Consider the following 22,794-nt stretch of genomic DNA (forward strand, 5'->3'; position numbering starts at 1 on the left):
ATTTTCAAGATTTTAATATCACACATATATTAATGGGCAGTCAGAGTTCAAACGCAGGTGTATCTGCTTGTAACCCAAAGCCTTTTTACAATTCTTCCTGGAATGGATGAGTCAATATACATATGCTTATACTTTGTTCATATTTTGGAATACCTATAGTAAATGTTGAAATTAAAAAATAGATGTTATACCATCTCTTTAATAACGATTATAGTTTAACTTTTGTTTATTCAAATAACTCAATTTTCAGGTGTAAAGTCATCTATTTGGTGAATTTGGTGACTCTTCCATAGTGACAGATTTCCTCATGCAATTCTTGGCTGTCTGTTCATCTTTATATTCCAGAGTCACTGTTTGACCTGTTCCTTTCTTAGATAGTTACCTCAGGTGTTTGTGGGAAAAGGGCAGGGCATGTTTTGTAGGTGAGTTTGTAGCTGGTCTTCTACTCTCTGACTCTATGCCCCTTCCAGGGGTCACTAGCCATGCAAGGGACTCCCTCTCTGGCCTCACAGCCTACACACATCACTTTATCTTGACAGCAAACTCCTTTTGCCCACTGCTCAGCACCTTTGGAGATAAAAGGAGGGGACTGACTGGTTTTCCTCCTCATAAAGAAATTACCCTATTACTCATCCCAATGTCCCAGAAACCTTATCTGCTTCTCATATTCATTGATTTTTAGGTTGCAGCTCCCTGAGAAACACTCCCACATCTGCAGTGACATTATCCTGCTTTCTTTGTTGATGTGCCTTTTCAAATTCATCAGCTTTCTTTTTTCCCCCTCTGCTTTCTTTCTGTCGTGAATTATTATTTTTTAACATAATTAAGATTATTTTTAAAAATACCTCTTCAGCTATTTTAAGAAATGTGGGAAAGCACATGCATATGTTGAGCCAACCATCTTTATCCAAGTAATTCCTTTGCAGACTCCATTAAGTTAATTGAGCAAGAAAAATACTTTCTCAAAAATGATTATTTTTCCCTAAAATATGAAGGCTAAAAGTATTAAACTTATTTTTCATGAAATAATCATATAGATGGCAAGCAAGACAAGTCAGTTTTATTTTATTTTCTCCTGTGCTCATTAGTAAACTATCATCTCTTAGCTTCAAATCCACTCTTCTATTCTTCACTTTTTGTGATTCCGGGGCTGGAACTCTGCAAACCATTTCTCTTTGGCTAGCGGGATCACCATTAGGCTCTGACAACAGGGGGCACTAGAGAGAGAGTAGACAACAGAAGAGAAAAAGGATACTGTCCTTCTAGGTTTTTTCCTCTTCCTGTTTTGATTCCTGTTACGCTCATCACCATCCAACAAAGATACACCTGGCAGTGGCTGGTTATTCCAGTAAGTGCAGCTGATTCCAGTTGCATTTTTTCCAACACTGGCAGAGCCAACATCACTGTGGCTTCTCACTGGACCCATCTGCAGCCGGTTGGTACCCACTCCTTAAAAGTCTGGTTCCCAGTCCCATGCAGCATCTCTGTGGCATTCCTGAGGCACTAACTCGGCTCAGCCACACCCTCTCCTCAGAAGTCTGAGCCCAAGCTCTGTGAGTCCCTCAGCCAAGATTCTAAATTTTTGAGAATCCTAATCTCTTCCCTTAATTTTCTCAGTTCTAGGGATGGTCTGTGAAACCTTAGTGTTCCCTTTATCAGATGTCTAATTCCTGGATGACCATTCTTTATATTAAATTCTCTTGTTAAAATGACTCTGGTTTCTACCAACTACGTGGACTCAATAATATACTTCCCTACCTATCATGGCTGTTTTCAGATGCTCAGTGAGCCTTCTGTCTTACTGTCAAAATAACCATTAATTTTATTACATGTGAAAAATATATACTATATGCTTATTGAAACATTGAAAAATACAGTTAAAGGAAAATGGACATGGTCCCCTCTCTCTAATAATTTCAAAGAAATGAGTTTGAAAGGGTAAATAAAAGCATTTCCATAAAATTTTTCTCTAAACAAGTTTTTCTGAAGCCCCAAAGCACCAAACTCCTCACTATATGTCTTTGGAAAGCTTTTTATTCCAATAAATCAGGGTATTTTTCTATCCAAGACTGGGAAAGGGTTAATATGAAATGGATGCTATCAGTTGAATTGTATTTATATTTCTTTAACTCTTGATCTAAATTATAAATTTTCTTTTAAATAGGGAGCAAAAGAGAGCAAAAACTGATTAGATATTTATTAGGTTTATGTTTTAGTTTTGTAAAAATCCATGGATGCTAGCTAGTTGTTAGTAGTCAGAAGGACGGAAGACATGAAAGCAGAAGAGACTTCAACGTGGATTATGAGCTGTGGCTTTCATCCTGACGCCCTAAGTGGTTAAATAGTTGAGTCCAAATACATACTCTCTGTGGCAGCTCAACCTCAGCAGGTAGCCACATCACCAGTTTTAAGAATCAAAAACTCCAGATGAAACAACAACACAACATATACAAGACCTGGACTTTTTCATAGCTGACTCACCAAGAAATACCAAAACATGCACATTTTGGGACTTGAACCACCTGCTTCATGAAAAGTCTGGCTTTTAACATAAATGTCTCACATAGCTTGGCGGCCATGAGAGTATGGACAAAAGCCATCTCTTTCTAAGGTAATCAGAAAATTAGGTGAGGAACCTTGACTATTAGGGCTGGTACCTTAAAGGTACCCAACTACTGACTGGCAAGCTGGGTATGGAGCAAGAGTGTAAGGAAATGACCAGTACTCTGCCAAGATGATGATTTTACCACCAGGCTGGAGCTGCCAGGCCATCTTTGAGATTGCCCTAAATGAATACTAGGATAGCAACGCAGCCTGGACACAGAAATTGCTTCTGGGATGAGGGTGAGAAGCTTGTCTGCCTGTTCCATATAAAAATAACTGGGTGACATATTATGAAAGAATACTTCATGAAGAACTTTAAAAACACGTATCTCCCTTCCAACCAAGAACCAGTCTTCTTTGTTGCTCAAATGGGGTGGTGGTGGTGAGATGAATTGGGAGATTGGGATTGACATACATATACTAACATGTATAAAATAGATAACTAATAAGAACTTGCTGTATAAAATAAATAAATTAAATTTTAAAAAACAACTATATTTTTAACCTAAGATTAATCTATTCAAGACCTAAAAGAGAACACCCAGAAAACCGTCTCCCCCAAAATTATTCTTTGAAGCTTGCCATAAGTTCGTAAAAATGTAGACTTTGTAACATGTTTTAAATCACAGTGATTTTTATCACTGTTTTTTGAGAAAAACAAACCAAGGATATGAATCTCTGTGCCAATAACTAATCTTACTAAGTGATGGAAACTATTCTTAAAATATAAGGGAGAATACATTTATTCATTCAATCAATATTTTTGAGTACCTTTTACATGATAGGCACTTTTATAAGCACTAGGTGAGCTTACTCAGGGGTTACAAAGAAAAATACTTTGTTTTTTTCCCTCATATTATTGAAATATCAACTGTTTACCTTTTCTTAGTGTAGTGGTAGTCAGCTAGCAGGAGAAATGGACACTTAATTGTTGAAAATGAGCGAGTCACTATATTGAAAATAGTTGAAACCATAGGCAGAGAGTAGTGTCCAACTGAAGTAAATTCAGCTGACCTAAGTTTAACATTCTTTTTTCAATAAAATCACTGTGTGTTACATTAGAATTAAATGCACACATTTTACTACTATTTTGTACTCACCGCTATTACTTATATCCCACTCCATTCCTTAGATTCACTTTTTCCCTTGCTGGAATCCATCCTTTTGTAGTCCTCTCAGCAAGAATCTGTAAGAGGTAAATTCTATTAGATTTTGTCCAAAACTATTTCATCCTTACTCTTGAAGGATAATTTAGTGCTGTATAGTGCCTCAGGGTGTGAATCCTTTTTCCTCCGCATTTAAAGAGTTTATTCTATTGCCTTCTAGCATGCATTATCACACACATATGGAGAAAAACACTACAGTCAGCATAAGTGTTGCTACTTTGTAGGAAATCTATAAAACAACTTTTAATTAGATTCTTCTATTTTTCACCTACTGTCATACCATGTACAGTTCTATAATTCTTGCCCTGCACAGAGGAATGTGGCTAAGGGAGCAAGTGGAGGCAAAAACTAGGCCATGAGCTACTCACCCAAATCACGAAATTAATGGACAGCACCTGCCAGAAGGTACTGCTTTCTATTTCATGCAAAAGTGTTGTACAGGGTGGTGGTATCACTATAGTGTATATAGGACTGAATTTTTATTTCTCATATTTACCACTTAGGTCACTATCTATTTGAGGATCTATGTCTTTCTTCAACTCAGAAGACACTCTCTCATTTCTTCAAAACTAGCCTCTTTCCCATGGCTATATTTCTTATTTTTGGAACATGTATTAGGTATAGGTTAGAATTTCTCAATCTATTTTCTGATCTGGGTCTTTAATTTTATTTTCACTTTTTTCCCAAAATTTCAGTGTTTTGTTCTAGGTCTTCCAATTTATTATCTCTTTAGTAATGTTCACCTATTAATTAAAACATGACAATAATTTTCAATTCCAGAATCTCTAATTGGTTCTTTTTAGTTTTCCCTATTCTTGAGCCACATCTGTCTGTATTTCATGATTCCTTTATCTTATTTTGTAAATATTACTTATTCCTGTATCCCTTTTAGGATTTCAAAGATACTTGTTTTTAAAATCTGTTTTGGAAGACTGACTTAGTAATTGTATTTCTTTGAATGACAATTCACCTGCTTACTGAGTTTATCAGCCATCTTTCATGAAGTTTTGTTTTCCTCTTCTTGGGTAAGACTCCTCTCTCCTTTTGCTCACTGTCATAGTGATGTAGCATCTAGATACTTTAAATATATATTTTAAATATTTTGTCTAGCATTGCTATGTTGGGGGTGTTCAGGAAGGTGGACAATGCATCACTTAACAATACCATTTTAATTAGAATGTACATTTCTAATGTATTATTTGTTAAACCAGGAGGTACTCAAAAATATTTTATCTATTTGCAAAGTTAGCATTCAGAACTTTTTCTGAAAGACCTATGTTTCTAATTACACAGTTCAGAGACCAGCAAGCTATGACCTAATCCAAACTGCCACCTGATTTTTAAGGCAATCAGCTGGCGACTGTTTTTACATTTTTAGGGAATTGTCAAAAAACAAAGAATAATGTGCAATGAAGACCATACTTGGCCCTTCACAGAAACGTTTGCTGACCCCTGCCATAGTCTTTCTCTGAATACCATCCCAACGACTTTGTTCCCTAATTTTTTTAAAAAGAGACTTAATATTTTAGAGTTTTAGGTTCACAGCAAAATTGAGTGGAATGTACAGAGATTTTCCATAAACGCCCTGCCCCAGCACATGCATAGCCTCCCTCATTATCAACATCCCCACCAGAGTGGTACTTTTGTCACATTTGATGAACCTACATTGACACATCATTATTAGCTAATGTCCATAGTTTACACTAGGGTTCATACTTGGTGTTGTACATTTTCTGAGTTTGGACAAATGTATAATGATATGTATTCACTATCATAGGATCATACAGAGTAGTTTCACTGCCCTAAAAATTGTCTGTGCTCCATCTATTTATCCCTCCCTCCCCACTATCCCCTGGCAAAGACCACTCTTTTCCCTGTCTCCATAGTTTTGCCTTTTCCAGGATGTCATATAGCTGGAATCCTACATTATGTAGCCTTTTCAGACTTGCTTCTTTCATTCAGTAATATGCCTTTAAGGTTCCTCCTTTTTTTTTCATGGCTTGATAGCTAATTTTTCGCAGCACTAAATAATATTCCATTGTATGCACCATAGTTTACTTGTCCATTCACTTTGGAAGGACATCTAGATTGCTTCAAAGTTTTGGCAATTATAAAACTGCTATTAACACCTGTGTGCAGGATATTGTGTGGACATGTTTTCAACTCCTTTGGGTAAATACCAAGGAGTGTAATTGCCAAATCACATGGTAAGAGTATATTTGGTTTTCTGTAAGAAACCACCAAACTGTATTCCAAAGTGGCCGCACTATTTTTCATTCCCTCAGGCAGTGCATGAGAATTCCTACTGTTCTCTGTCCTCTTCAGCTTTAGGTGTTGTCAGTGGTTCTGGATTTTGGCCATTTTAACGGGTATGAAATGGTATCTTATTGCTTTAATTTGCATTTCCCTAATGACATATGATGTTGAATATCTTTTCACATGCTTATTTGTCATCTGTATACCTTCTTTAATGAGGTATCTATTAAAGTTTTTGGCCTATTTTAAAATCAGGTTGGTGGCTCTTATTGTTGAGTTTTAAGGATACTTTGTATATTTTGGATAACAGTTGTTTATCAGACATGTCTTTTGCATATATTTTCTCCCAGTCTGTGGTTTATCTTTTCATTCTCTTCACAGTGTCTTTCACAGAGCAGAAAAAAATTTAATTTCAATGACGTCCAATTTATCAATTCTGATTTTAAGGATCATCTTTTGCTGTTATACCTAAAACTCAAGGTCATCTAGATTTTCTCCTATGTTATCTCTAGGATTTTTATAGATTTGCATTTTACATTTAGGTATATGATCCATTTTGAGTTAATTTTGTGAGGGATGTAAGGATTTGTCTAGATTCATTTTTTTTTTTTTTTTTTGCATGTGGATGGTCCAGTTGTTCCAGTACAATTTGTTGAAAAGACTATCTTTTCTCCATTATATTACCTTTGTTCTTTTGTAAAAGATCAGTTGACAGTATTTATGTGGGGGCTATTTCTGGGCTTTCTATTATGTTCAATTGATCTATTTGTCCATTCTTTCACCAATAGCACACTTTCTCAATCACTGTATCTTATGGGAATTCTTGAAACCAGGTAATGTTAGTCCTGCAACTTTGTTCTTTTCCTTTGATATTGGGTTGGCTATGCTGGGTCTTTTACCATTCCATATAAACTTTAGAGTCAGTTTGTCAATATCCATAAAATAACTTGCTGGGATTTGATTAGAATTGCATTGAGGGACTTCCCTGGTGGCTCAGTGGTTAAGAATCCGCCTGCCACTGCAGGGGACACACGTTCGAGCTCTGGTCCAGGAAGATCCCACATGCCACGGAGCAATTAAGCCCGTGTGCCACAGCTACTGAGCCCATGTGCCACAACTACTGAAGCTGATGCACCTAGAGCACATGCCCTGCAACAAGAGAAGCCACCGCAATGAGAAGACCACATACCACAACGAAGAGTAGCTCCCGCTCGCTGCAACTAGAGAAAGCCCGTGCGAAGCAACGATGGCCCAAAGCAGCCAAAAAAATAAATTAAAAAAAAAAGAATTGCATTGAATCCATAGATCAAGGTAGGAAGAACTGACATCTTCACGATATTGAGTTTTCCTATCCATAAACATTGACTCTCTCTACATTTATTCTTTGATTTCTTTTATCAGAGTTTTGTAGTTTTCTTCTTACAGATATTATACATATTTTATTAGATTTCTTCCTAGGTATTTACTTTTGGGGGATGTTAATGTATATGGTATTTTGTTTTTAATTTCAAATTCCACTTGTTCACTGCTGGGATATAGGAAAGCAATTTATTTTGGTATATTAACCTGGTTTCCTGCAACTTTGCTATAATTGCTTATTAGTTCCAGAAACTTTTTGGCAATTCTTTTGAATTTTCAACATAGAAAATCATGTCATCTGTGAACAGTCTTATTTCTTCCCTACCAATCAAGGAATACCTATTAATTACTTTTCTTATTGCATTAGTTTGGACTTTAAGTGTGTTGTTGAAACGTAGTTGTGAAAGGTAACATCCTTGCCTTGCTCCTGATCTTAGTGGGAAAACTGCAAGGATCACAGCATTAAATATGATGTTAGTGGTAGATCTTTTTTCTGCTTCAGTCTCTTTTATTAATTAATTAATTTATTTTTAACTTCTTCATTGGACTATAATTGCTTTACATTGTTGTGTTAGTTGCTGTTGTATAACAAAGTGAATCAACTATATGTATACATATATCCCCATATCTCCTCCCTCTTGTGTCTCCCTCCCACCCTCCCTATCCCACCACTCTAGGTGGTCACAAAGCATCAAGCTGATCTCCCTATACTATGCGGCTGTGTCCCACTAGCTATCTATTTTACATTTGGTAGTGTATATATGTAAATGACACTCTCTCACTTCATCCCACCTCACCCTTCCCCCTCTCTGTGTCCTCAAGTCCTTTCTCTAAGTCTGCATCTTTATTCCTGTCCTACCCTTAGGCTCTTCAGAACCTTTTTATTTCTTTTAGATTCCATATATATGTGTTAGCATACAGTATTTGTTTTTCTCTTTCTGACTTACTTCACTCTGTATGACAGACTCTAGGTCCATCCATCTCACTACAAATAACTCAGTTTCTTTTCTTTTTATGGCTGAGTAATATTCCATTGTATATATGAGCCACATCTTCTTTATCCATTCATCTGTCAATGGACACTTAGGTTGCTTCCATGTCTTAGCTATTGTAAAGAGTGCTGCAATGAACATTGTGGTACATGACTCTTTTTGAATTATGGTTTTCTCAGGGTATGTGCCTAGTAGTGGGATGGCTGGGTCATATGGTAGTTCTGTTTTTAGTTTCCTAAGGAACCTCCATACTGTTCTCCATAGTGGCTGTACCAATTTACATTCCCACCAACAGTGCAAGAGGGTTCCCTTTTCTCCACACCCTCTCCAGCATTTATTGTTTGTAGATTTTTGATGATGGCCATTCTGACTGGTGTGAAGTGTTACCTCATTGTAGTTTTGATTTGCATTTCTCTAATGATTAGTGATGTTGAGCATCCTTTCATGTGTTTGTTGGCAATCTGTATATCTTCTTTGGAGAAATGTCTATTTAGGTCTTTTGCCCATTTTTGGATTGGGTTGTTTGCTTATTTGATATTGAGCTCCATGTGTGGCTTGTAAATTTTGGAGATTAATCCTTTGTCAGTGGCTTCATTTGCAAATATATTCTCCCATTCTGAGGGTTGTCTTTTCATCTTGTTTATGGTTTCCTTTGCTATGCAAAAGGTTTTAAGTTTCATTAGGTCCCATTTGCTTACTTTATTTTTATTTCCATTTCTGTAGGAGGTGGGTCAAAAAGGATCTTGCTGTGATTTATGTCATAGAGTGTCCTGCCTATGTTTTGCTCTAAGAATTTTATAGTGTCTGGCCTTACATTTAGGTCTTTAATCTATTTTGAGCTTCTTTTTGTGTATGGTGTCAGGGAGTGTACTAATTTCGTTCTTTTACATGTAGCTGTCCAGTTTTCCCAGCACGACTTAAGAAGAGGCTATCTTTTCTCTATTGTATATTCTTGCCTCCTTCATCAAAAATAAGGTGAACATATGTGCATGGGTTTATCTCTGGGCTTTCTATCCTGTTCCACTGATCTGTATTTATGCTTTTGTGCCAGTACCATACTGTCTTAATTATGTAGCTTTGTAGTATAGTCTAACTCTGGGAGCCTGATTCCCCCAGCTCCGCTTTTCTTTACAAGATTGCTTTGGCTATTTGAGGTCTTTTGTTTTTCCATACAACTTCTGAAATTTTTTGTTCTAATTCTGTGAAAAATGCCAGCGGTAGTTTGATAGGGATTGCACTGAATCTGTAGATTGCTTTCAGTGGTATAATCATTTTCACAATGTTGATTCTTCCAATCCAAGAACATGGTATATCTCTCCATCTGTTTGTATCATCTTTATTTTGTTTCATCAGTGTCTTATAGTTATCTGCATAGAGGTTTTTTGTCTCCTTAGGTAAGTTTAGTCCTAGGTATTTTACTCTTTTTGTTGCAATAGTAAATGGGAGTGTTTCCTTAATTTCTCTTTCAGATTTTTCATCATTAGTGTAATGCATCACTGTGCATTAATTTTGTATCCTGCTACTTTACCAAATTCATTGATTAGCTCTAGTAGCTTTCTGGTAGCATCTTTAGGATTCTCTATGTACAGTATCATGTCATCTGCCAACAGGGACAGTTTTACTTCCTCTTTTCTGATTTGGATTCCTTTTATTTCTTTTTCTTGTCTGATTGCTGTGGATAAAACTTCCAAAACTATGTTGAATAATAGTGGCAAGAGTGGGCAACCTTGTCTTGTTCCTGATCTTTGTGAAATGGTTTCAGTTTTTCACCATTGAGGATGGTGTTGGCTGTGGGTTTGTCATATATGGTCTTATTATGTTGAGCTAAGTTCCCTCTATGCCTACTTTCTGGAGGGTTTTTATCATAAATGGGTGTTGAATCCTGTCAAAAGCTTTTTCTGCATCTATTGAGAAGATTGTGTGGTTTTTATCTTTCAATTTGTTAATATGGTGTATCACATTGATTCATTTTCGTATATTGAAGAATCCTTGCATTTCTGGGACAAACCCCACTTGATCATGGTATATGACCCTTTGAATGTGCTGCTGCATTCTGTTTGCTAGTATTCTGTTGAGGATTTTTGAATCTATGTTCATCAGTGATATTGGCCTGCAGTTTTCTTATTTGTGACATCTTTGTCTGGGTTTGGAACCAGGGTGATGGTGGCCTCGAAGAATGAGTTTGGGAGTGTTCCTCCCTCTGTTATATTTTGGAAGATTTTGAGAGGATAGGTGTTAACTCTTCTCTAAATGTTTGATAGAATTCGCCTGTGAAGCCATCTGGTCCTGAGCTTTTGTTTGTTGGAAGATTTTTTATCACAGTCTCAATTTTAGTGCTTGTGATTGGTCTGTTTATATTTTCTATTTCTTCCTGGTTCAGTCTCAGAAGGTTGTGCTTTTCTAAGAATTTGTCCATTTCTTCCAGGTTGTCCATTTTATTGGCATATAGTTGTTTGTAGTAATCTCTCATGATCCTCTGTATTTCTGCAGTGTCAGTTGTTACTTCTCCTTTTTCATTTCTAACTCTATTGATTTGAGTGTTCTCCCTTTTTCTCCTGATGTCTCTGGCTAATGGTTTATCAGTTTTGTTTATCTTCTCAAAGAACCAGCTTTTAGTTTTATTGATCTTTGCTATTGTTTCCTTCATTTCTTTTTCGTTTATTTCTGATAGTTCTTTATGATTTCTTTCCTTCTGCTAACTTTGCGGTTTTTTTGTTCTTCTTACTCTAATTGCATTAGGTGTAAGGTTAGGTTGTTTGAGATTTTTCTTGTTTCTTGAGGTAGGATTATATTGCTATAAACTTCCTCCTTAGAACTGCTTTTGTTGCATCCCATAGGTTTTGGGTCGTCATGTTTTCATTTTCATTTGTTTCTAGGTATTTTTTTATATCCTCTTTGATTTCTTCAGTGATCTCTTCGTTATTTAGTAGTGTATTGTTTAGCCTCCATGTGTTTGTATTTTTCACATATTTTTTCCTGTAATTGATATCTAGTCTCACAGTGTTGTGGTCAGAAAAGATATTTGATATGCTTTCAGTTTTCTTAAATTTACCAAGGCGTGACTTCTGACCCAAGATATGATCTATCCTGGAGAATGTTCCATGAGCACTTGAGAAGAAACTGTATTCTGTTGTTTTTGGATGGAATATCCTATAAATATCAATTACGTCCATCTTGTTTAATGTATCATTTAAAGCTTGTGTTTCTTTATTTATTTTCTTTTTGGATGATCAGTCCATTGGTGAAAGGGGGGTTTTAAAATCCCCTACTATGTTTGTGTTACTGTCAATTTCCCGTTTTTTGGCTGTTAGCATTTGCCTTATCTATTGAAGTGCTCCTATGTTGGGTGCATAAATATTTACAATTGTTATATTTTCTTCTTGGATTGATCCCTTGATCAATATGTAGTGTCCTTCTTTGTCTCTTGTAATAGTCTTCATTTTAAAGTCTATTTTGTCTGATATGAGAATTGCTACTCCAGCTTTCTTTTGATTTTTATTTGAATGGAATATCTTTTCCTATCCTGTCACTTTCAGTCTGTATGTGTCCCTAGGTCTGAAGTGGGTCTCTTGTAGACAGCATGTATATGTGTCTTGTTTTTGTGTCCATTCAGCCCGTCTATGTCTTTTGGTTGGAGCATTTAACCCATTTAGATTTAATGTAATTATTGATATGTATGTTCCTATTACCATTTTCTTAATTGTTTTGGGTTTGTTATTGTAGGTGTTTTCCTTCTCTTGTGTTTCCTGCCTAGAGAAGTTCCTTTAGCATTTGTTGTAAAGCTGGTTTTGTGGTGCTGAATTCTCTTAACTTTTGCTTCTCTCTAAAGGTTTTAATTTCTCCCTCGAATGTGAATGAGATCCTTGCTGGGTAGAGTAATCTTGGTTGTAGGTTTTTCCCTTTCATCACTTTAAATATGTCCTGCCACTCCCTTCTGGCTTGCAGAGTTTCTGCTGAAAGATCAGCTGTTAACCTTATGGGGATTCCCTTGTGTGTTATTTGTTGTTTTTCCCTTGCTGCTTTTAATTTTTTTTTCTTTGTATTTAAATTTTGATAGTTTGATTATCATGTGTCTTAGCATGTTTCTCCTTGGATTTATCCTGTATGGGACTTTCTGTGCTTCCTGGACTTGATTAACTATTTCCTTTCCTATATTAGGGAATTTTCTACTATAATTTTTTGAAATATTTTCTCAATTCCTTTCTTTTGCTCTTCTTCTCCTGGGACCCCTATAATTTGATTGTTGGTGCATTTAATGTTGTCCCAGAGGTCTCTGAGACTGTCCTCAGTTATTTTCATTCTTTTTTCTTTATTCTGCTCTGTGGTAGTTATTTCCAGTATTTTATCTTCCAGGTCACTTATCCTTTCTTCTGCCTCAGTTATTGTGCTATTGATCCTTTCTAGAGAATTTTTAATTTCATTTATCGTGTTGTTCATCATTGTTTGTTTGCTCTTTAGTTCTGCTAGGTCCTTGTTAAAAGTTTCTTGTATTTTCTCCATTCTATTTCCAAGATTTTGGATCATCTTTACTGTCATTACTCTGAATTCTTTTTCAGGTAGATTGCCTATTTCCTCTTGATTTGTTTGGTGTGGTGGGTTTTTATCTTGCTCCTTCATCTGCTGCATGTTTCTCTGTCTTCTCGTATTGCTTAACTTAATGTGTTTGATGTCTCCTTTTTGCAGGCTGCAGGTTCATAGTTCCCACTGTTTTTGGTGTCTGCCCCCAGTGGGTAAGGTTGGTTCAGTGGGTTGTGTAAGCTTCTTGGTGGAGGGGGCTGGTGCCTGTGTTCTGGTGGATGAGGCTGGATCTTGTCTCTCTGGTGGGCAGGACTGTGTCCTGTGGTGTGTTTTGGGGTGTCTGTGAACTTATTATGATTTTAAGAAGCCTCTCTGCTAATGGGTTTGGCTGTGTTCCTGTCTTGCTAAGTTGTTGGGCATGGGGTGTCCAGCACTGGAGCTTGCTGGTTATAGAGTGGAGGTGGGTCTTAGCATTGAGGCAGAGATCTCTGGGAGAGTCCTCGCTAATTGACATTACATGGGGCTGGGAGGTCTCTGGTGGTCTAATGTCAACTCGGCTCTCCCACCTCATAGGCTCAGGTCTGACACCCAGCCAGATCACCAAGACCCTGTCAGCCTCACAGCTCAGAAGGAAAGGGAGATAAAAAGAAATAAATAAAATAAAATAAAGTTATTAAAGTAAAAAAAATTTTAAATATATTATTAAAAAATATAAAAATGTAAAAATAAGAAGAGAGCAACCAAACCAATAAAAAAATCCACCAATGATAACAAGTGTTAAAAACTAAACTAAGATAAACATATAAATCAGAAACTAGTCAGTAGCATACAGCACACCCCAAGTCTATGGTTGCTCCCAACATCCACCACCTTAATTTTGGGATGATTCATTGTCTATTCAGGTATTCCACAGATGCAGGGTACATCAAGTTGATTGTGGAGATTTAATCCGCTGCTCCTGAGGCTGCAGGGAGAGACTTCCCTTTCTCTTCTTTGTTCACACAGGCTGCAGGGAGAGACTTCCCTTTCTCTTCTTTGTTCACACAGCTGAAATCCTGGCTTTCAGCTTTGGATTTGGCCCTGCCTATGCATGTAGGTGGCCTGAGGGTGTCTGTTCCTGCCCGGACCAGATGGGGTTAAAGGAGCAGCTGATTCGGGGGCTCTGGTTCACGCAGGCCAGTGGGGTGGGGGGAGGGGGAGGAGTATGGAGTGCGGGGTGAGCCTGCGGCGGCAGTGGCCAGAGTGACTGGTTGGCACCGATCCTCTGTGCGGGAATCTCTCCGCTTTGCCCTCCGCACCCCTGTGGCTGTGCTCTCCTCCGTGACTCTGAAGCTTCCCCCCCACCCCCACCCCCGTCTCCGCCCATGAAAGGGCTTCCTAGTGTGTGGAAACTTTTCCTCCTTCACAGCTCCCTCCCACTGGTGCAAGTCCCGTTCCTATTCTTTGTCTCTGTTTTTTTCTTTTTTCTTTTGCCCTACCCAGGTACGTGGGGAGTTTCTTGCCTTTTGGGAGGTCTGAGGTCTTCTGCCAGGGTTCAGTAGGTGTTCTGTAGGAGTCGTTCCACATGTAGATGTGTTTCTGATGTATTTGTGGGGAGGAAGGTGATCTCCACATCTTACTCCTCTGCCATCTTGAAGGTCCTCTCAGTGGTAGATTTTTGTAGATTCTCTTTATCAAGTTGAGGAGGTTTCCCTCTTTTCCTAGTTTAATGAGAAATTTATTATGAGTGCGTGTTGTATATTGTCAGTGATTTGTCTGCATCTATTGATACCATCTCAATGATTTTACTTAAAAAAATTTGGAGTGAAGCTCAGAAATGTATCTTTTGCATTAGAACCTCAGATCATTCTGATTCCTCTGAGATACCCTGTCCTTGGGAGTTTATACATCATACTGATTTTAGGGACACTTTGAGATCCACCAAACTAAGTTTTCCCAAAATGTTTATAACTGAGTCTAATCAGTTGAGCATCCTGTCATTGATTACAGAGCCATGTGCTAATAGTCAATTATTTCCTATATTAGCCCAAACCAAATACCATATCTAAGTGTGGTCTCCTTTCTGAGATCAAAACTGAGGAAATAAGTTCCTTTCTGTTTTCAATTTTTTTCTCACATTATTGAAGTTTCAGACTATTTTCTTTTCTTGCTATAGTAATGGCAGACTGAAGAGAGAAAGGGGAAGTTACTGTCTGAAAATATGAGTCACTAAATCAAGAATGTTTGAAAACCATAGCCAGAGAGGAGAATCCCAGTTGAAGTAATAAATTCATCAGACCAAACTTAACATTCTTTCCAAAATAACTGAGTTCTATTTTAGAACTAAAAAGAACCAAATGCTACATTTGCCCCTGAGTATAGTTTGGATAGCAGGCCAGTTAATAAAAATGCTTCCAATTCTAGATGGTGGAGCCCTAAAACTTCTTAATTCTAGGTATTAAAAACTGCTGAAAATTTTTGGCTCAGACAGAAATGTTGCAGGGCAAATTTACATCCCTTTTCTAACACAGAGGGGCAAGAAGAGCTTCTAAAATTGCTTTCAGAGCTAGTTTTCAAACATGTGAAGGCCAGGGGTGAATTTCAGTTTGTATTGAGAAAATAGTCCTTACTTGCCATCTTTCTCTTCTCAGAGGCAGGCAGTCCAGGAATTAATCGGCTGCAGAAACACGGGTGGAAGTTTTGATGTGCAGAGAGAGTGGCTCAAGGAGGGAATGTTAAGGGAGGTCTGACGTGTAACATAGTTTTGTGGCTTGGGTTCTAATCTGATTTGTTGATTTAAACATAGTGACTACACTTGACTATTTTTCAAAGCCTGGAGACAGCATGATCCCTTCCCATCTTAGACTCTTAGTCCATAATCATGCTGAAAGTATTTTGTGTTACAGAGCGTAAGGAATATGTTTCACAATGAAGAAAGAAAAGTAACCCTCCTTTGCTATTCTTTATCTAGCTACCGGTTTCTTTCCCCCAACTGAATATAAAGTACATTTTCCACTTTAAAAATCACCCTTTAGAAATTTTGTTCTTATTTGCTGTGGCAAAGAAGATAAAAAGTGATTATAGTTTCTATCCTGAGCCTCAGATCCGGGTTACAGCTGACAAGTCTATACTCTAGTAGGAATAAAATCTTAAGTGATTGCTATCTTGTTGGCTTCCTATACAATACAAAGACAAATTGTGACCCCAGTTCTTTTGAAAAACTGAAATATTTCATTAAGTCTATCCAAGTTATACTGTTGGCAAAGCAAAATTGTTCTGTCCCCAAACCAGAACATTTCTTAAGCCCTGGGTTATATGGTGGCGATAAGTAAACCCTTCCTCTGATCTTGATTCCAAATGAAAAATATGAGCAATAATGTCTGGTATTATTCATTTGGAACTGATGATACCATCTGTTTCTTGTTACCAAAACCACGTGGCTGTAGCCTAAAAGTTAATTGTTTATGACTTTACTGAATTACTCCTTTTGATTAACTTTGAGGTTGCTTTTAATTTTTCCTGATAAAGTTTTTGTGTGTGTGTTTGTTTTTAAGGTGTTAGAGGACTGAAAGGCACTCAGGTGGAGCTTCATCTTGTCCAAATGACAACTGCTGATTTTGGTGCCATTAGTCCATTTTTATTATTCATTCTTTGAAAGCAAGCATCTGACCCATATGGGGAGACACAGACCCCCAAAGGAACAGAGCAGTGAGCACAGGAAGAGCCTGCCCAAGTTGTGGGGAATCTTCCACCTCTTCTTCAAGCACTGTTGCTACTAGTATTGGCCCTTACCTCTGTCAACCTCCTCCTGCTTTTAGTCAAGTTCTAAAATCTGACAATCTCATTTGAGGCTCTGAAATGCCCATGCATTTTTTGACTCTCTGCCTAATAGCAAGAGTGTAATAATCTTTCTGGCTGGAGCAGAACTTAGCTTCATCACAAGGTGTTCATTATTTCTACTTTTAAAAAATTATCTAAGGCAAGGATACACAAACTAGAGCCCACAGGCCAAATTCAGGCCACCAACTTTTTTTTGTAAGCAGTTTTACTGGAACACAACCATGTTCATTCTTTACACATTTTCCTATGGCTGTTTTCTTGCTACAATGACAAAGTTGAGTAATTGCAACAGAAACCATACAGCAAACAAAGCTTAAAATATTTACTATCCCTTTACAAGAAATGTTTGCACACTTCTGGTCTAGGGTCCTGATTCAATTTATTTAGGATTTTCTCTTACTTTCTGAGTGACCATTCTACAGCTCAGTTTTCTCATCTGTAAACTGAGGATAGAAATAGACTCCTCTCACAGGGTTCTTGTGAGGATGAAACTAGATAATGCATAGGAAGCACTCAGCACAGGGTCTGCAGAAGCACTCAATAAATGTTAGTTAGTATTGTTGGGACTTGATGTCTTGTTTGAAGCTATCAATTTGAACTATTTCTTGTGAAGCAGTTAGTACAGAGAACAAGACCTTCAAATCTGGATTCAATCCCTATAGTACAGGTTATTACTTATACTACTTTAAGCAAGTTATTTTACCTTTATCATTTTATCTATATCATGGAAATAATGAAAGTTACCATGGAGGGTGGTTGTACACATGACAGATTAAATGCATATCTCCTTCCAATGTCTCTCAATGTCTAACTAAAAAGACAGAAAAGAAGTAAAAAGCCCCAACTCTACAAAATCAAAGAGCACTGGTGAAAAGATGAAGCAGGTAGGAAATGACAATAAATATTTACAAGCCAGAAAGCAGAACCTTAAGAGGGAACTGATTAGAGAAAGCTGCAAGCTAAATGTGGACAATGGGGGAAGATAAAAAGCAAGCCAAGCCACACAAGTCTAGATGGAAGGACTGAGAAAAGGGAGGAACAAAGAATCTCAAGAGGTGGATGGGTGTTTGTTTAAGAAGCAGTTAGGGCACTACTTCACCTCTCCTGTTCTGTCATAAGACTGGAAGACTGAAACCAGAGGGACTGTGAATTCAGCATAAAGCAGTGATGTTCACAAGTAGATGTTGTCATGCTGAAAGCAGGGAGATTAAGTGGAAGTATACATGTATATGGTGAGATTCCCACCCTCCTTTCCTACTTGCCTCCGAGAAGCTTGGCAGTCTTAGTTCCCTAGCAGGAGAGCAAAGGATTTCTCTGTAGAGAAACTTCCTGAGTCATGAAACAACTCTTGAATATTGGGACCATAGGAGGGCATTATTCCTCATCCTCATGCTGCTGTGCGGCTCAGCAATCGACAAACCTCTCAGTGAGCTTCCTAGTACCTCGTGCTTAAATAAAAACAAACATCAAAGGCCTAAAGACATTGAAATAAAACACCTCATACCAATGACACAAAGACAGACAAATGTTAAAAACATGGTAGAAATAAAATTTCAAAGCAACCTAAATGTCCATTGACAGAGGAATGGATAAAGAAGATGTGGTACATATATACAATGGAGTATTACTCAGCCATAAAAAAGAATGAAATAATGCCATTTGCAGCAACATGGATGGACCTAGAGATTGTCATACCGAGTGAAGTCAGACAAAGAAAGAGAAATATCATATGATATCCCTTATAGGTAGAATCGAAAAAGAAATGATACAAATGAAATTATTTACAAAACAGAAACAGACTCACAGACTTAGAGAATGAACTTATGGTTACCGGGGGGAAGCATGGTGGGGGGAGGGATAGTTAGGGAGTTTGGGATCAACATGTACACACGGCTATATTTAAAATGGATAACCAACAAGGACCTACTGTATAGCACCGGGAACTCTACTCAATGTTATGTTGCAGCCTGGATGGGAGGGTAGTTTGGGGGAGAATTGATACATGTATATGTATGGCTGAGTCCCTTTGCTGTGAACCTGAAACTATCACAACATTGTTAATCGGCTATACTCCAATATAAAATAAAAAGTTAAAAAAAAAGAAAAGAAAAAAAAAAAAAAACAAAGCTACCAGAGAAGACTTCAAAAATACTCTTAATTAATATCTTTGGCAAGAAAAGAAATATACTTATATTTATCAAAGATCCAGAGATAGCAAAATTCAAGCCACCAAAATAATGAATAGTATTTTAAAGAGTTTATTGTGCATATAAGAACAGTTCATGAACTTGGAGCTTTCAAATTAAAAACTGATATGAAGCTCAGGGGGATGATGTCACAGGATGACTTATAAAGTGAAAAAGAGGACATTGTTTAATGTTTTTAATGATTGGTTATTACAATGGGTGTCTCCAGACAGCAGGGAATTGGTTAAAAGTGATAATCCCACACCAATTTTAGGAAGATGACTTAAGTTTCTTTTATGACTATCAGAGGCATTTACAAGAAGTAACCTAAGTTTCACTTAAGTTCATGAAATTAGCTAGATTTAGTTTTTCTTACTTTGCCACTTTAGTGGCTTAAATGGTTTTATCTGGTCAGGGAATACTCAAGTCCCATCTCCATTTTGTATTTAATTTTAATATACCCATTAAGCTAAAATAGTATGCTATAAGAAAAAAGACATAGGAATTAAAAATAGTTCTTAGAAATTAAATATATTATGGAAGAACAATAAAAAAATCAAAAGAATATCAACTATACTTTAATAAAAAATAATTTCTTTAAAAAAATCAAAAGAAATATTAGAAGATAAGGTAATACTTTATAGGACAGAAAAAACACAAGAGTTATGAAAAATAAGGGAAAAATCAGAGTTAGAAGATGAATCTAGAAGAGCCACCACCTGACTAGGTATCTGAGGAAGAAATAACAGAGATTATTGAAAGGAGGAAAATTTGAAGGAAATAATATGAGGACATTTCCCAGAATGAAATGGAGGACCTATCAAGTCCTCAGCATGATGAAAGAAGAAAATATTATGCTGAGATATAACACAGTGAAATTTCAGAACACCAGAGACAAAGAGAAATCCTTAAAATTCTCAGAAAACAGCAAGACCCACAGTAATAGTGAGACAGATGACCTATGATGGATGGAAGACCTTAACGACAATGAACTTCTCAACAACAATGCTAGGGGGCTAAGAGTAGATGAAGACATGCTTTCAACACCTTGAAGGAAATGGACTTTTAACCAGAATTCTCTCCTTAGGCAAACTATCATCTAAATGCAAGGATAAAATAAAGCCATTTCAGGAATTCAAATTTAAAAACACAAAACCAAAAAAACCAAACCAAACTTCCCCTAAGCTCCTTCTTGGCAATTGATTGGAGGATATGCCACAGAAGATAAAAGAGAAGTTAAAAAAAGAGGGAGATGTGGTTTCTGGAGCACTCTGGGAAGAAGGTGAGGCTTGCAGTGCAGATTTTAAAACTCCCTGAATTACCCCCAAAGAAAAAGCCAATTGAATAAATTAAACAAAAACTAATGGGATGGACAACACCTACAACAAACCCTTACAATGCCTCTTCCAACATCATGAAATATGAGTGAGTGGGGAAGGACCACTGAAGTAGTAAGACCTGAATTTTATCAACAGTAGTGTGGGATGAAACATATTGGAAAGTTGGGGTTGGGGGGTAGGTGGGAGAGATAAAGGAATTTCTAATGGCCTTGAGAGCTGGAGGAACCAAACACTCAAATTTTCTATTGGTTTCCTAGTCTAAAATTAGTTAATAACCTCCTTTTCCTCTGCATCTAATTTAAAGGAATACCCTTTTACTCTCAGCAACACTTCAAAGGCAATTATTAGGCTTATGCTACTTTTTGTAAACGTACCCACTTTCCCCCCTATCATTAATAAGTTATATTATATCTGCATTGTTAGAGAATATAGTCTTTACACAAGCTACTATGCTCCCATAACTTAAGGACATTCATATGATCTACGAAATCAGAAAAGTTTTGAGAGTGAAGGGGGTCACTACTGATTAGACCAAGACAAGAGGTATAAACTGGACTGTATTGGCAAACTAGACATATGATCATCCTATTTGTAACAACCATTTAGTCTTACTACTACAGGTAAATATATACTTAATACTTATTACCTGTTCCTACACTGATATCTCTCCAGTCATTTTAGTCTCCTGAAGGCCATCGTCTAGTAAATTCTGCAGGAAGAGCTCATGATAGCAATATGCCTTGAGTCTGCATGTTCATAGGAGTTCTATTCAGCCTTTACACTTAAAGTTCAGGTAGACTGAAGATGAAATGTGATTCATGTTTCCTTTCTGTTAGTAAATTTTTATAACATTTATTGAGATATAATTCACATATAATACAATTTACCCACTTAAAGTTTACAATTCATTGGTTTTTAGTATATTCCCAAGGTTGTTCAACCAGTACCACAATCAATTTTAGAACCTTTTCATCACTACAAAAAGGAACCCTTTCGCCATTATCAGTCACCACTCATTTCCCTGCAACTCCAGCCCTAGGCAACCACTATCTTCTGTCTGTACAGATTTGCATGTTATGGGCATTTCATAGAAATGGAATAATGTACTATATAGTCTTCTGTAACTGGTTTCTTTCATTTAGCACAATGTTTTCGAGGTTAAGCAATGTTATAGCAGGTATCAGTACTTCATTTCCTTTTATGGCCGAATAATATTCCACTGTATATGTAGAATCAAGTAAGTAGAATTAACATTTGAATGGAAATAAGAGTTGACAAAAATTTTTAAGAAATGGTTTGACTGAATTTTTTTCTCTTATCAGCATTATACTTGATATGGTTATCATATTAAGTATGATGTTTAATATCTACTTAACAAGTAGAGAATATATTTAATATAACAAGAAAATATATTTAATACTGTAAGAGTAGGAAGTATTTCATACTTTAATATAAAATACTTTATTTGGGGCTTCCTTTGTGGCGCAGTGGTTAAGAATCCGCCTGCCAATGCAGGGAACACGGGTTCGAGCCCTGGTCCAGGAAGATCCCACATACCGCAGAGCAACTAAGCTCCTGCGCCACAACTACTGAGCCTGCGCTCTAGAGCCCGTGAGCCACAACTACTGAGCCCATGTGCCACAACTACTGAAGTCCGCACGCCTAGAGCCCATGCTCTGCAACAAGAGAAGCCACAGCAATGAGAAGCCCACGCACTGCAACAAAGAGTAGCCCTCGCTTGCCGCAACTAGAGAAAGCCCACGCGCAGCAACGAAGACCCAACGCAGCCAAAAATAAATAAATAAAATAAATAAATAAAATAAATAAATAAAATACTTTATTTTAATACTTATTTTAAAACTCCAATACTTAATTGAAGTAAAATGTTGAGTACTTCATGAAACTGACCACAAATATGGGTATCAATATGGAGAAGTAATGAGCCCTGTTAGAGGTCCAGGCAGATACACAAGGGGGAAGGAAAGAAAGAAGTTTTATGGATTTTCTTCTGTCTGCAGAGGAAATAACATTCTCAGTAAAGTTATCTTTTAGTGGACCAATCTCTATACCATCTTAAACATTACAGTTTTTTCAGAGCAAAGGAGCCTAGCATTCAGTGAACAAAGCACTGAGTGGTTAGTTTTCTTAGTGAGAACTGGTTAAAATTTCTGAGGTCAAGTATATACTTGAGAAATAGTGCACTTATCAATTCTCGCAATCAAGGCACAAACTATTCACCTCCCGGTGCTTCTCACTATCACTAGTAACTACACTTTTGTTTGATGGCTATTTGGAACCTTCTATAGAGTTTAAATTTTAAAATTACTGTAGCATTATATATATATATTTTTTTACTTTGGTTAAATGAAGAGTAAAATTCACTCAAGTCAGATATAGTAATAAGGGTATGGATGTGAAGAAAAACATTATACCATGATTATTACTGGATGGAGATGTGCTCTGCATAGTGTTGAATGGATCTGTTTCAGCACACAAAGATGCCTGCCCTTGCAGAGGTTTTAGGCTAAGGACCAATTTGTAAGCCTGGCTGCTC

At 37.0% G+C, this 22,794-nt stretch overlaps 1 protein-coding gene and 1 long non-coding RNA gene across 2 annotated transcripts in view; both read right to left on the bottom strand.

The window, feature by feature from the left end:
* Nucleotides 1-9,027, bottom strand: part of KCNN2 (potassium calcium-activated channel subfamily N member 2) — a 324,148-nt gene extending 315,121 nt beyond the window's left edge. The window contains exon 1 of the mRNA XM_082455743.1: nt 3,705-9,027. The gene's annotated coding sequence lies outside the window, so the exon portion shown is untranslated. The remainder of the gene's footprint in view (nt 1-3,704) is intronic.
* The window catches only part of LOC309657870, an 849,451-nt gene that overhangs the window by 799,298 nt on the left and 27,359 nt on the right, over nt 1-22,794 (bottom strand). The gene's annotated exons all lie outside the window — the stretch shown is intronic.

The sequence above is a fragment of the Balaenoptera physalus genome (assembly GCF_965194825.1).
Source record: "Balaenoptera physalus genome assembly, chromosome: 3".
Classification (NCBI taxonomy): domain Eukaryota; kingdom Metazoa; phylum Chordata; class Mammalia; order Artiodactyla; family Balaenopteridae; genus Balaenoptera; species Balaenoptera physalus.